This window comes from Lagopus leucura, unplaced genomic scaffold, assembly GCF_019238085.1.
Source record: "Lagopus leucura isolate 7727_CA_CO unplaced genomic scaffold, USGS_WTPT01 Super-Scaffold_100017, whole genome shotgun sequence".
NCBI lineage: Eukaryota > Metazoa > Chordata > Aves > Galliformes > Phasianidae > Lagopus > Lagopus leucura.
In genome coordinates, this window is record NW_024962271.1 from 6693686 (window position 1) to 6709016 (window position 15331).

At 42.4% G+C, this 15331-nt stretch overlaps 2 protein-coding genes across 3 annotated transcripts in view; one reads left to right on the top strand and one right to left on the bottom strand.

The window, feature by feature from the left end:
• Positions 1-795: 795 nt before the first annotated feature.
• GARRE1 (granule associated Rac and RHOG effector 1) overlaps positions 796-15331 on the top strand; it is a 54663-nt gene continuing 40127 nt past the window's right edge. Inside the window, exon 1 of one of the 2 annotated variants that reach the window (XM_042877220.1) lies at positions 796-874. The gene's annotated coding sequence lies outside the window, so the exon portion shown is untranslated. Of the gene's footprint in view, positions 875-12526; positions 12644-15331 lie in introns of those variants that run through there. The other variant, XM_042877221.1, reaches the window with a different exon arrangement.
• SS18L2 (SS18 like 2) overlaps positions 7201-15331 on the bottom strand; it is a 50010-nt gene continuing 41879 nt past the window's right edge. Inside the window, exons 6-7 of the transcript XR_006180235.1 lie at positions 9145-9249; positions 7201-7389 (exon numbers count right to left, since the gene is read on the bottom strand). The gene's annotated coding sequence lies outside the window, so the exon portion shown is untranslated. The remainder of the gene's footprint in view (positions 7390-9144; positions 9250-15331) is intronic.

Here is a 15331-nt window from a genome sequence, read left to right on the forward strand (position 1 = left end):
GTTACTATTTGCGTTATTAACTGCTTCATTTCAAATGTAAGATTCTAACCAAACTTTGGAAATAATAAAAAAAACATTTTCTGCTAAGAAGACAGGATGAATGGGACTGTTTATTTGGAGTTGGATTCAAAAACACATTAAATTGCATGACAAACTTCTTCATATGAAATTAGGCCTGAGGAATTGTAACAACTTGCTTCACACTCACAGCAAAGGCATCACATACAGGCCTGCTCCTGAGCAAATCACCAGTAGCACTGAAATAACTATGACCAAGGGACCAATTTCAGGTAACTTTTATGCATTTTACCTAATTCCCAAATAAACATTTAACAAGGGTGCAGAACTCGGTATTTTCTTTAGCTGACGGCTTTAAATAGGAGAGGCATACAGTACTCTGCAGGTGCCAACTGGCGATCTGTCACACACCACTCCTGTGTGGAAGAACGCACCGCGCCCGGCCACAAGACAACGGGGTGAGCGTGCCGTCGTGGTAAGCACACAGAAACGCCGTCAGATTATCTTGCCCGCGTCCCCTACCACGAATTTACGCCCTGTCCGTCCCTCGCAGCTCCCAGCGGCCAAGGCCCAGCCCCCCAGGCCGGGCGGGAGGCGGTCGGGGGACCTGCGCTGCCGAAGCCGCGCACGACCCAATCCACGTCGGCCCCTCCTCATCTCCCCTCGATCCGCCCCCGAGGGAGCCCTCGGCCCTCAGCAGGCGCCTCCCGCCCCCTCCCGCCGTCCCCTTCCCGCTGTCACTCGCGGCTCCGCCCGCCCCCTCTGCCGGCCCCTCCTCCGGCGCCCGGTGGAGGAGCCGCCGTTTCCGGAGTACACAGAGCGGGGCCGGCCGTGCGGCGGGGGCTGTGGCGGACAGGTGAGCGAGCGCCGCGGCCGTGCCCCGCTCCCCCCCGCGCCGCCTTCCCCCCGCGCGGCCCCGGGCCCGTCCTCAGCGCTGCCTGCGGGCTGGGTGCGAGCCCTTCAGCCCGGCCGTGCGGGGCCCCGGCGGTGCGAGGCACTGAGCTGGTGTGGACGGGCGCCGAAGGGGGCGGCGGGCGGCGCTCCGGACAGCCTCGCGGGCCGCGGCGAGGGGGCACCGGGGCGGCGAGGAGCCCCGAGGAGCCCCCAGGGAGCCCGGCTGGGGGGGGAGGGCGGCCGCGGCGGCGTCCCGGGGCGCGGCCCGGGGACTGTCGCCGCGCACCGTCGGCAGCGCGGGGACGGCCCTGTGGCGGCGGGGACGGCCGAGGCGCTGCGCGGCACGGCACGGCTTGGGGCGGCGGAGAGGCTGCGGTCGACTCCCCCGTATCCCCCCCCTCCCTCCGGCCCCTTCCCGCCGCCGTGACCCGAGTACGGGCAGCCCGGCGGGGACTGCGCCTGCGGGAATTCCTGCGCACCTTCCTGCGAAATAGTGACCGCCGCCCGGGGCTCCGGCCTGCTGCGGCCCGGCACGGGGACCCCGCGACGGGGCCTCGCCTCAGGGCGACGCCGCCCGGGCCCTGCCAGCAGGCGCTGAGGCGGCCCCTCGCCCCGCGGGCCGGGCTCACGGGCAGCCGCGGCGGAGCCGCCCCGCTGGGGCGTAGCGTTGTGCTAGCGCCCGGCCGGAGGTGGGTTTCTGACAGCCCCCTGCTGGGCAGGCGGGCGGTGCCGTCTGTGCCGCCGGGCGCGGCGGTGGGGGCTCGCAGCCCTTCACCCGACGCTTGCATCGAGGGCTATTTCTTGCTATTTAGGGTTATATTTAGCATGCTGTGTGCACGTTGCGGGCAGAAGAGAAGAGCTCTCGTTTTGGGCTGTACCTTGCAACTTTACTCACAGACCTGCACTTCTCGGTGCTTGAAATGGGGCCTGCACTGGGATGAAGGAGCTGACAGTGCGTCAAGTGGATGTTACTTCAGGAACCTGGAAGATTTTGAAAGATCTCGTGTTGCTTTTCTTAAGATTATTAACCCAGTGCCAGGTATAAATCAGCCATTGCGAGGGACAGATGTCCGGGTGCTGCAGTGAAAAGATCTGTGGCGGTGAGGAGCTGCTGGGCTGTCAGTCAGTGGCTGTGGGGGCACACAGCTGCCAAAAGTGGAGGTCTGGTTCCTAAAATGGCTCTGCACTTTGTATTCCCAGTGTGGCTGCTGGCAAGCTCCAATCTAGAGGGTTGGGGAAGAGGTCAGCGTGGGGTTTGAGGGCATTGTTGCTCCTGTGCTCAGCGCAGCATTGGCTCACAGAGTGCAGGGTGCTGCTGGCTGCTGCTTCTGGCTGTTGGTGGTGGGTGGCTGAAGCCCCCCGGGGCACGTGGTTTGTGTCATGGAGCTCCCGGCTACATGAAGGCTGATGATCACTGCTGATGGGATTGTGAGCTCCAGCTGATCACGGTGTGCACATAGGTGCTATTGTGTACCAATGCAATTTTGCAGTTGGCTGGAGACTTTTGCTAAGCAACGCTTCACACGGAGTAAGATGGATGCTTCTTCTGTAAATAATCCCTATTTTTCCCAGTTTGAGGCTTGCGGTTTTCTTTTGGGTTTCTGGACTTTCTAAGTATTGTATTTGCAGTGGCACAAAGCTGTGTTTCAAGCCAACACACAGGTTTCTGGGCTTCGTGTAAGCTTGGGTGTGAGCCGTTCTTTCGTGTGCGTCTTGTGCTGCTGCTCCTTAGGTCAGCGTAAGGCATAAATCCTTCTGTTAGCACTTTTCATTCTGATTCAGGAGTTACTCAGAGGTGTTAGGAAACGAGAAATACTGCATACAGGGAATATTTTCCAGATGAAAGCTTCTTCTAAGACTCTGGAACTTGGTCAACAGTTGTCCTTCCTACTGAATTGTATGGAAATATCTGCTAAAAGTCTTTAAAGAAAAAGTCTAGGTTTCTTCCACTTATCCATCTACTTGTATTTGATCACTTTCTGTATTTCTTTTTCTGCTGCCTCCATCCTGACAGATTTCTTTTTTTCTCCTCACTTCTTCCCGCAATCTATTATTTTTCATGAACTTTTCTTCCTCAGCACAGAAATTACAGCCAGTTGTTCATTACAGCAAAACAATTGTATTTTTGTTGTCCTGCAAGGCATAAGTAAGCTTCCTTTTGTGTCTTGAATGGCAAGTAGTTATAAGTGCTGTTGCTTCCTCTCGTTACCCAGAACGGGATTGTGTGAAGAGAAATTGTGCTGCTGCTTTTGTTTATATAGTAGTGCTGTAATGGGAAAAGACTTGTTCTTGGTACAGTGAATGCTGGTACACCAGAGATCCTGCTAATGATAGTGATTAATAGGTGCTGCTCAAAATAGCTATCACTGTTGGTATGACTAATTGTACTGTATGAAAAGAGCTCCTTTATTCCCACTAATCTCAAGGTGTTTCTACAGTTTGAGAGAAACGTATGATCTGTGCTGAGAGATAAATGAACAGTGAAATGCAGAACTTACACTGAAATGTGGCAGTTCTTCAGGAGCTTGCTGCTGCTCTGCAAAACCACTTGGGGCTGAAAAGGAAGGCTATCTTCTTGTGGTTACTGTCGGTAGATAGAATATTATTACTGGAATTGGATGTTGGCCAGAACAACACCCTACATGTTGCAAACAATGCCAGGGTATTGTTAGCAGCTATAGAAGGGTTTTTATATCATACATGAAAGATGACATTTCCAGCAGCACGGGTAACCTCATCACTAAAGCAGCATGCTGGGCTGGCGCTCAGGGCGGCTGGTTGTGCTGGGCTCAACAGAATCTACGTTCTAATTGCATCGGTCCTCTTAGAGCTTGGCGATATGTCTCATTAGTGTTCCTTAACCTCTGTTGGCCTTTGGGTAACATCAGTTAACGTTAAGTAACGCACAGCAGGCAACATTGTGCTCTCCAGGCGGCCTTGTATTCTGGGATGTGTTTAAATTTTGTGCATCTTGTAGCTAGAAGCAACTTTGGAATCATATTTGGAGACTGAAGATCTAAACCACAGAAGGTTCTGTTGGTAGCTGTAGAATGTGAAGTTCTGCCTGGTAGGATGAAAAAGTATTTTGAAAGCTAAGTAGAAATTGTTAAAGATGTGTTCCAAACTCACTGGGAAGTTGGTGGTAGTGTTTTGTTGTGCCTCTTAGGTTTTTGTGGGATTCTTGTCTTCTTTTGTTGATGTACTCAAAAAATAATTTTATGGTAGGAGGGACTTAGTGCCTTCTGACCCCAAAGAAACTAAGGTATGTGAGGAGGAATACAAGGCATTCACTTTACTCATACTGCTTTGTGGGTTACCTATTGAATTGTTGTATTTGATCCTAGTCTTCTGGCATTCCGTGATATAATTTGGTCAAATCCTTGAATTTTGCCAAAAATGTTTTAAATTTTCTCTTCTATTAACACCATTGCCATCTTTTCAAGACAGCATTGGTGCTAGTGAGACGTGTTTCAGAAGAAAATTACTTTGAGAACTTTGTTATCTTGAAATACCAATCTTGTCTTAACTCAGCTGCAATTGCAAGTTAGTGTATTGGTTATTTAGAGCCACCTCCCCAGATTTATCCTGTGTGGTTCTGTTATGATCATAAACATTGCATGGGACAGGCCAACTTCCAGAGGCCTGGGTTAGAGCAGTCTGAGAACACGGGAGGAATGAGTGTGAAGGCAAAACAGCAGAACAGAGATCCCAGAAATGCTGGCTGAGCTTTGAAGAATAGAAGAGGGATGAAAAGGGAAAGATGAAGCACTCTGCGGGGAATCGTGGGCTGTCTGAGCGAAAGCCAGCAAGGATGTATTTGAGGTGGGAGTAACTGAGGCTTTGTGAGGCTTTCAGGAGTCTTTATAGCAAGTCATACGCTTTCCAGCAGCGGTGTTGCATATCGCTGGTGCACTGGTTTCAGGCTAAACGATACCATACAATTGGCACAAGCACATATTACAGCTTTTAATCGAAACGATGAACTGGGATGTTCAGGGCCTTTTCTTTGAAGTAGTATTTTCACAAAGGAAATATATACTCTCCCTTCTGAGGATGGCTCTAGGAGGCATGCATATATATATACATATTGTAGTACTACACAACGGCTTTGAAAAGTTTTTGCAAAAAGTAGCTGGTCCCCATTTAGAAAAAAAGAAAAAATTACCTCGTAAATTCATAGGATCACATCAGAGAAAATAATAACTTAGGAAGCATCTTTACAATACTCCTTAAAACTGAGTCACAGTTATGTTTTTAGTAAAATTTTGTCCTTGAGATGACTGCGTATTTTCTATTTAAGGCTAGCTAGATTGTATTGTTCTGCAGTGCGGCTGTATTCCTTCTTTGTGGTCTTTTATCTCTTGCTTTTCTAATAATTTTCAAATGGTTAGGGTTTGGTTTTTTTTTTGCAAATATGGCACTTTTTGATGTTCTGTCTAGTTGCCTTTCAGTGGGGTACTTGTCAGAAACTAGCATTTACTGGTATGCGTTCTGTAAAACAGCATTGCAAAAGATATTATTTGGAAAACTGTCAGGAAAATTCCTCTGCCACCTTATCAGCCAGCCCATCTCAGCCTTGCATAGTGTATCGTGTTCTTTTCAGACTTGTGTGTTGGTTAGGAAGTCATAGTGGAACATGTTAAGTGGTTGTTTAATAACAGCATTGAAGGTGTGATTCTTGTTTAGTTGCGTGCTCAAAGTTGACATTTACATGGAAGTCTGATTACACAAAATTCCTCAAAGGCTCTGTACAACATATGCTGGTGCAATCTGGGGATGGAACAAACCTCCTTTAATGCTGTGTTTTGGGAACTTTTCAAAGCAGTATATGGGATGCGTTGTAGAAGAAAGCATAGGAGAAGAGCAGGAAGACAGGAATGTTATGTCTTTTCTCCTCTTTCTGAAGATGTCCCTAGCTTTTGTTACTGCGGGAGAGTAATCTAGCAATGAAATTTGTCTTTAATTCTTTCAGGAACAGAGTGGCTTTAGTTTCACAAGTAGATTTCCTTGGTGTAATAAATTGTTGTGTTTGCAAGTTTCTTGGTGCTATTAAGAATTCCTCTGGATTTGCTGGGGTAAAGTCATATAATTTTAAGCAAGTCTACATGCTCTGTCTGATACCATGATATTCAGAGCAGTATTCTAGGCATTTTCCTTGTTTATGAAACTGAACGTCTTGCTCTTCTGTACAGATTACAGAGCTTGGCTGATTGTGCTGTAGAAGAACAGTTCAAGTTGAACCATAAGAGCTTCCTCAGAGAAAGATAAAGCACCTGAATGTCTACAACTCACATTCCAGAAAAATCTTGAGATCTTTTAAGTGTTTCTTCCAAAGGGTATAAATACAAGCTGATATTTTTGTAAGTTCCTTCAAAGTACTTGAATCTGGCAATCTCATCCTGAAGATGTTAGACATTCCTTTTACGTGGCCCAGCCATAGACCAGAAATGCTGAAAACAAATGAAAGCTGTAGTGACCAGACAGAAACAACTCATGCTGTTGTTGAAAGACTTTCCCTCTCTCTGCATCCTCCAGGCTTGTGACAAAGGCTGAAGATTGCAGGGGAAAGATCAGTATGGGTGAATGTAATTTTATGCCAGACTCCTGAAGAATTGAGGAACATGATCTTTCTGTTAAGTATTTCAAAATCTTTCTCAGAACGCTGTTTGCAAGTCATGCACCAGACAGTACTATGCAGAGGGAGGAAGAGGCTGGCTAAAAATTTCATTATTCCAGATCTATTTATTTAGTTTTTTGCTTGTAACTCGCTGAGTGTGAAATGGAGTTATCATCCCCAAATTCTCAGATGAAGCCATGCATCTGAAATAAATGTAAAAATGCAGGTTTTCATGTTCTGTTAAAGGCATCTCTGTTAATTTAAAGATCCTGAGAACAAGAACGGGTTTTTATTTATTTGTATGTTTGTACAGAAGAACGCTCACATTGCCTGATGTTGAATGTCTGCAATTCTTTGAGCAGGAATTGAAGCCCCTGTAGTATAGAAAGGATTAACTAAAACTGTGCAAGTATGTTGTGTAGAATCCAACTTCATCAGTGTGTAGCCCTGGAAAAAACTGTATTTAGCCTCTTACCAAAGATACAGTTATTTGTGTTCATTTGGATAAGTGACACAGTTTGCAAATATTTGTGAAACAAGATAATAAGTTCTGTGCTTTTTCCAATGTGAGATGACTGTTTACAAGCAGATGATGTAGCTGAGAGCTTTAAAATGTCACAAAGAAATTGATCTAAAGCTAAATACGCACATGCCATTCAGGAAAGCTGAAAACTGTCTTCTTGGCCTTTATTAAAGAAATAGAGAAAAACCAAAGTAGTTTAGTTTATTTGTTAGTGGTAAGAATTTTAACTTGTGGAGTTTAGTTCTGAGCAGTAAAAATGAAATCTTCAAGACTGCCAGGTTGCCACTGTTGTTGGCAGGACAGCAGAGGCTTACGTCGATACTCATGCCTTCTTCACCTGTGGAGAGCAAACTGATGTAGTGTGCTAGCTCACAGCGGAGTACAAATAAACTGCACTGGGCAGCAACTAGTGTAGGTACACAGGTTATAATACAAAGAAAGTTGAAGTTTTGATGGTATTGTAACTTGCACTACTGTATCTGTTACTTTTGAAGAGAAGCTGAAGTTCTTATATGGAAGAGCAGCGCTATGTTAACTAAAAATAACATTTCTGAAAATAATGCAAGTGTAAGTGGACTTTTAATTCTAAGGGTTGTTTGTTTGTTTGTTTGTTTTTTAAGAGACTTCTGTGCTAATAAAAATTGCATGAGGTGCAGGGAGGATGTGCCAATGATTAGAACAAAGTACTGAAAAAAGAGCATGTTTGCCTTTGCTGGAAATATGCTTGGTTCTATATTAAACTGTAGAAAGAATCCTCGCTGAGAGAGCTTCCAGTATTTCTGCATATCTTGTGCTGCTTTCAGGAAGAGAATGGGAACATTTTCTCACAAGCAATCCGATTAGGTTAATAAACCTTTTCTTTGTCTAAATGCTGCAGTAACTTCCAGGGTAACAAGACTGTGATGTCAGATTCAGCCCTTTGACCTCATTTCTGATCCAAAGGAGAGTGAATAACTTGCCTCCAACTTTACAATGTTACAAAATAACTTGATATGTGATAAGTGAACTTTATGTATGTTGTAAGGATTTGACCATGAATCTAACATGGCTTTGTCCACAGTTCGTTATTTTCAAGTGTATCCTGCAGATCCGTGTTGTCAGCACTAATTTAAATCTTACTTCTCCTACAAATACTTATTCGTAAAACTGAAATAGTAGTGTGGGTCATGGGACTGATATGATGTAGTTTGGCTGACTTTGGTCAAGTGCACTTCTTCCTTTATCCGTGTGGAAAAGTGATGCATCCGACCTGTGCTATTTTGAAATTCATCTTTGCTTTGTTTTGTGGTTAGAAAAGATCCTGGTCTGGTTAAGTGAAATATATTGCTCTGCAGATGTTGCTGGACATGAAGTCTTTTGAAAACCACTAATAATACATGTTTTGTTTTTATATAGGAATGTTAAATTCTTGTGGTGGTGGATTGGTATGATAGAGTAAATCTGTAGTTGAGGCACAAGATTAAGTGAAATGTTTCTGGGAACAGTGCATTTTCTTCCTTTGAAGACAAAACAGGAAAGAGCTTTTGTTTTTCCATTTTAGTTTTTGGAACAGTTAGCTTTTATGAATTTTGATTAGAATTGTCTGATACAGTCTGATCAAAAAAACAAACTGTAAAGATGCAGTTTCTTTCCGGAAATCTCTTGTTGTTTCAGCCAAGTAATTTATTACCTCTTCTTTGCATGTGCTATTTGATATATTCTGATCCAGTATCTGAGTTATTGATCTCTACAGGAAGGTATGTTGTACCGTGATGCAGTTGCTCAGTGTGATGTGGGATAAATTGTATGAATGTGGGTTGTCTTGTGTGCGATACCTACACTAAATATATTTCTCTAAAAGAAGTCCTAATATGAGCAATGTTAAACAGGTACCATTTTCAGCAGTGGAAACAGTTAATATTGAGTATCACACTTAGTAATATGTAAAAACCTGATTGTGCCTTAAAGCACTGTTGACTTAGTGAACTTCCTATCCTCCGTATAGCTGTCTCTAAAGGTTGTGTTGTCAAGGTGTGGTAGTTTTTGTTTGTTTTCCCTTTTGCATCACACCATTAACCTGAGACAAACAATTCATTAGCTTTGTTCACCTTACCCTGTCTAGGTAAATAGTGTTTCCCCAGCAGACAGTGTTTGAGGGACAGTAATCCATCTGAAATAGTCCAAACCCGGTGATCTTGGAAGATTCGCTTAATACATTCTGAAAGAAAGCAGAAAATAGTAATTGCAGCTGTAGATATCCTCAGAGGGTAAATATTACAGGCTGACTTAAATATACTGTTATGTCTTCAAAAACAAGATGTCCTTTTTCCTTTGCAACTCACTGTTGTCTTTCTGCTTTGGTTGGCCACTCTGTATCTTTTAGGTAAGACCCAGAATTTTAAGAACTAATACAACTGAAATGTTTGTTTTGTAATTTATGTAAAGAGGAGTAATTGTTGGGTTTTTGTTGTTGTTGTTTTTGTTTTTCACTTGATAAGATTTTTTTCTAAAGCTGATATTTACATTCTGTTATATGGAAGATACTGCCTCAGCTGACTGGTAAGCTGTAGGTTGTGTGGCAGGCCCTTGTGGCTTCCTCATGTTTATATTGGGATGCCTGTCCTGCTGCTGCTTCTGTTCACTCTGTTTTCCCTTTTAAGGGTTTTGGTTTCTTGTTAAGTGCCTTCGTACAAAGACTACAGTAAGAAGCATATCAAAGTAACTAATCATAGTCAGTGGTTAATGTAGTCCTTTGGAATTATCAAACAGTGAGAAGGAAAACTTCACATTCACCTATGAGTAACAAGCTTAATTATGACATAAATCACTGAATCACAGAATTGTAGGGTTTGCAAGGGACATCTAGAAATCAAGTCCAACCTCCCTGCAAAGTAGGCACTCTACATCAGGTTGCACAGATAGGTGTCCAGATGGGTCGTGAATATCTCCAGAGAAGGAAAATCCACAACCCCTCTGGGCAGCCTGTTCCGGTGCTTCGTCACTCTTGCTGTGAAGAAGTTGGTGCGGAACTGCCTATGCTTCAGTTTATGGCCACTTCCCCTTGTCCTGTCCCCACAGATCACTGAAAAGAGGTTGGCCACGTTCCTTTGACTCCCATACTTAAGGTATTTATAAACATTAATAAGATCCCTTCTGAGTCTTCTTTACCCAAGGCTGAACAGAGCCAGGTTGCTCAGCCTTTCCTCGTAAGAGAGATGCTCCAGGCCCTTTATTATCTCTGTGTCCCTTCACTGGTCTCTTTCCAGAAGAGCTCCCTGTCTTTTTTGTACCAGGGAGCTCAGAATTGGATACAGTACTCCAGGTGAGGCCTGACCAGGGCAGAATAGAGAGGGAGGTTCACCTCCTTTGTCCTGCTGGCCACGTTCCTTTTAATGCACCTCAGGATCCCATTGGCCTTCTTGGCCACCAGGGCACACTGCTGGCTCATGGCCAATCTGTTGTCCACCAGGACCTCCAGGTTTTTCTCTGCAGAGCTCCTCTCCAACAGGTCATGTCCCAGCCTGTACTGATACTCCTGGTTATTCCTTCCCAGGTGCAAGACTCTACACTTGCTTCTGTTAAACCTCATCTGGGACGTTGCTGCTCAGCTCTGCAGTCTGTCCAGGTCTTGCTGGAAGGCAGCACAGCCTTCTGGTAAATATGGCTTAAGATGCTGCAATTTTTACTGACATGCCACGTTGTAAAAATCAAGTTTTTTTGCCTGGCATTCATTCTTGAGTTGTTTTCTAGGAACTTAACAGTAGAGTTGCATAACTTAACATTAAAACAGTAATTATGAAGTACTACTTCTGACTAATAAAAACCCATTGTCTCGCCCAAAATATGGACAAAGAAATGTCTACATTTCAGCTTCAGAAGCAAAGATATGCCAATGGAGTAATCTGAAAGATACAGAAAACAGTGGATGGAAGAAGTTTTTGTTCTGGCAGAACAATCCGTTAGCTGTAAGGGGGATGTACAGATGCATTTTGTAAGAGGCTGTACTGTTAAATATAATTGTTGGTGTGCGTGTAGGAACTCAAAATGCTGTAGCCTGCCTTACTAATAGCATTTGAGACACCATAAATAGTTTAATCTGATATTGATCATCATATGATGTGATGTAAAGTAAAAAAAAACTATTGGTTCTACTGCCAAGCCCACAATGCTTTCATTTTCTTATGCTGCTGAATCTAGTCATCCTACTTTGTGCATTTTTCATTTTTTAATTTTTTTTCCCGGTTTTACATTTTAACTCAAGTTGAAAATGCTCTTGATTGTATGTGTGTGGTATGGATTGTTAGCTGAGAAGGGTAAGGAGAAATCTTCCATATGGAAAATGTGGGAAGATTCCCATTGTTCTAAACTCTGTTGTGTTAGTATCTGTGTAACTGAACACTACTTAAACTCTCCTACTGCATGAGTGATAGCTGGTGTATAAAATATTGCTTTTAATATTTTTTTAAATATTGCAGTTAGTCTCATTTATGACTTTAGTATTGATTAGTCCGAATAAAGGAGTTGGTAAATGCAGGACGCGGCATGGTCTGCTCCAACCAGGTAATGTTAGAAAACGTTTTGCAGAAAGCTTTTTGTGTTTTTTAATTTCTGAAGTAGAATTTTTGAGAAAATCGTGAAATAAACGTAATAGATATTGTTAGGTCTGAGAAGAAAATATTTGTTGTGACTAAAACCAAACGTAAGTACCTTGGTGAGTTATAAGAATGCATCTCTGATACTGTGCTTTGTAAGTTTGCTGGGGTGAATCTAAATGTAGGAGCAAGAAATTGAAAATAGACTGATTCTATGGATTAGAAAGTAAGGTATATTTTTAATGTTCAAAGCTTGCAGATAACAACAGACTTGATATCGTAGTAGGCAAGAGGAAACAGCTTTTTGAGAAAAGATGGGCAATTTAGATCTAGCACATCTCTATTTGTTCTTTATGCTACTCTTTGGGAGATTCCTGTGGTCGTATGTTGCAAGCTTATGCTGAATATCGAATTGTTATTGCCTAACAGAGTCTAGATGAGCAAGATCCTTTCAGGAAGCCTTGGAAGGAAGGAGTAGCTGTAGTAAGACAGGGTTGTGTTGCTTTGGTTTTCCTCCATACGCTTTGGAGCCCTTCCCACTGAAGCACATTAGCTGTTGTGTTTGTGCAGTAACAACTTGTACTTCCTACTACCATCAGCAACTGTGGATCAGGGTACAGACATTCAGTTTTCTGTCAGTTTGTGAAAAGGGCATAAATGTGAAAAGAATTATACTATTAGTACATGAAGAACATAGTTAAAAGAAAAATAGGGAAAACATGAGCCTTGCTTACTACTTAGGTCTAGCAGCTAATTGTTCTACCAGGGACTATTACTGTGTTGTTTATCTTAAAGCAAATATAAGGTGAACTTTTTGCTCAAGTAATAACTCCACTTATCTTCTCCTGGGATATCTGTGGAAAGGGTCATTATTTTTGTTTTTATCTCGTAACTCTATTGCAGGTTAGACAGGAAGGAGAGGTCCTTTAGCAACAGAAGAGCTTGGGCAGAAGTGACTACATTAGCAGACTGCCCTTTTTGTTTTGCCGAAAGCACATCTCCCTCTGTAAGCAAAAGAAGGTAAAGTATTTAAATGTGTTGAAAGGAAAATGCATTTTTGGGTAGGGGCAAAAAGCCAGGCTATGTACAAGGACAGATTTAGGAACTATAAAGCAGGCAGAATTCCATGGGATGTGGTTGGAAAACACCTTCCCGTTTTTCACAGAATGGGTAACATTAAAGAACTCATCAAATTTTAGATATCAAAATAAAGAAAAAGAACTTTGGGAGAGAAATACTTTTCCTAAACTTAACAGAGTTGTGCATTGTTTGTTAAGCTGGGAGTAGAAACAGTTTCGAAAAAGGGAAGACCTTTTTAATACTGTCCTCACTGGGTACTTTAGAATTGTTTCTGTAATTCTCATGCTAAAGGCAGAGGTAGTGGGAAAACATTTTTAATATGATATTTACATCTGATAAGCAGTGTTGTATTAGTTCTTACGTATTTTATGGAGACCGCAGTAATAAGATGCTTAAGGAAGGCACTATTTTGAAATAGTTATTTAGATTGTCCAGCAGTAGTGGTGTGATAGTCTTTTTCCGTTGGAATAGCAGCATCCTTTTTGAAAACATACTGGTAAATAGTTTCCTAGTGCTATAATAAATTTTTGTGGCTATCATTCATTGACATGAGAATCACAATGATGGTTTTTGAGAAGTTTCTAGCTGTCATTTTGGGGTGGTGGGGAAAAAAAGCTTTCAAACATTGAACCTTAGGACTTGATGAAAGTACCATCCAAAATATGTTTTTGCAACACCTTTTTTTTTTCTGAGGGAAAGGCAGTCTTGACTTGAAGTTTTAACTTATGTTGACAGTGTCTTTTCAGTTCGGTTCTCTATTCCTCCAGTAGCCAGCTAAGAAGGAATGTCAAATTGGGCTGCTTCTGATTGAGCTGCTCCTGTTCTCAGGCTAACTTCTGCTTTGTGGTATGAACAGATGCACTAAGTACATGGATGAGATAAGACTTCAATGTTTTTATATTTATTGTTTTCCAATCCATTTCAAAATTTAGCTCTACTGCTTTAAGAAGTTCTTGCACATGTTTTTCTCTAGTCTAATTTACATTCACTTATCTGCTTTTATTCTTAATTGCTAGAGGCTATACTCCCACTTGTGGTATTCAGTTTTTGTGGAGCTACCAATAAATTCAAAGGATGCCCTGCTGAGAAAAGGATAGAGGCTGAAGGAGTGGGAGAGAGAAAGTAGAACAAACTAATGATACTTATTAGAACTGCCTGTGCAGACTAATGGAAAGTAAACTGTATTTATTGTATAACATTTTGATAGTGTATATAAATTGAACAAAACCTGTTGTAGCACTTCATATCTTAGTCCAAAAATTATTCCTCTTTTCTTAATTTTGCTTGTGTATTCAAGTTTTCCCCTCAGTGATTATGTCTAGACTGTAATTCAGAGAATAATTTTTGAGCCACAAAGGGCAATTTCTTTGCTCTTATCATTCTAGGTTGACTAATTTTCTGATTGATGAAAGGAGAGCAATGCCTATATAGTTGGCCCTGTTTTGAAAGCTAGCTAGCTAGCTTGATTCAAACATTTTGGTATGTGGTAGGTTGGAATTTACACTCTTTTTTTCCTCTATTTTTACTCTGTATTCACTAATGCAAAGTGACCAGATCTGTCCTTCACTACAGAATAAGCACGGCCAGCTGAACAGTGATAGACACTGCTGCAGCCTTCTGAGGCGATGTTTTTTAGGACTGAAATAGGCTATTTTAGGTAGGTGGAAGAGTGTTAGCACGGTGTTGATGAAAATGCAGACATGTTCTTGTAACTGTGCAGCTCTGCAGAGGGCATGGCTGTGTCAGACTGCAGTCTCCTGGCCAGGGATGTGTCCTGAAAACTGTTTTTCAGCACTTTGGAGATGGAAAAATATTTTTTCATTCTTCAGGGAATTGTTCTGTATGAAAGTGCTTCTCTGGGAGAATTTGTGCATGGTGGAATGTTTCACCCTAGTAATTGTTCAGATGGAAAAAAAAATTGATAAAGATATGAAAGGGGATTACGGATTGTGCTAGCGAGTTATAAGAATAAATTTTGACCAAGATGGCCATCCAATACAGTAGGCCATTTTCATTTTAATGTATTTTGTGTAGGAAACATAAACTGCAGATTTTGTTATTGTTTAAAAAATTCCCAAGTTTAAGCAAAATCGTTCTAATATACGAATAGTGGTAGGTGAAAAGACTTCCTTTGTAATAGAAGCCCTATAGTTTGTAAGGCATTAGCTTAATGTCTGCAAATACTCTCTAAGTATGTGTAATTGCTGAAAGTTTATGCTTCACTTTGGAGACTGAAATGTAGTGCTGTTGTATTTTAAGGTCTTTATCTAAACCTCCCAACAAATAAAGCCGTTCCATTGCAGTGGAATATTGGCAGCAGCAATGAAAACTTCTTTTTTGGAGGCTTGTAAATCTGTAATACAGAAATACTGTGTGTTTCTAATGCTCTTAAAAGTAATGTAAAATTGTCCTCAACAAGAAGCATATGGTGATAAATTCTGGTGTAGTGTGTGCACTATTGTAACTATAGGAAGCAGTGTCTGCAACACAGAATATTTCATTTAAAAAATTGGGATAAGGGTCGTGAATTGTGTGCTAGAAATAGAAAATAAGATTAGAGGTTATGTTTCAGGCATGGAGCCGTCTCTGGGGGGGGAACAGAGCAAGGTTACTTCAAGGTTTGGAGCC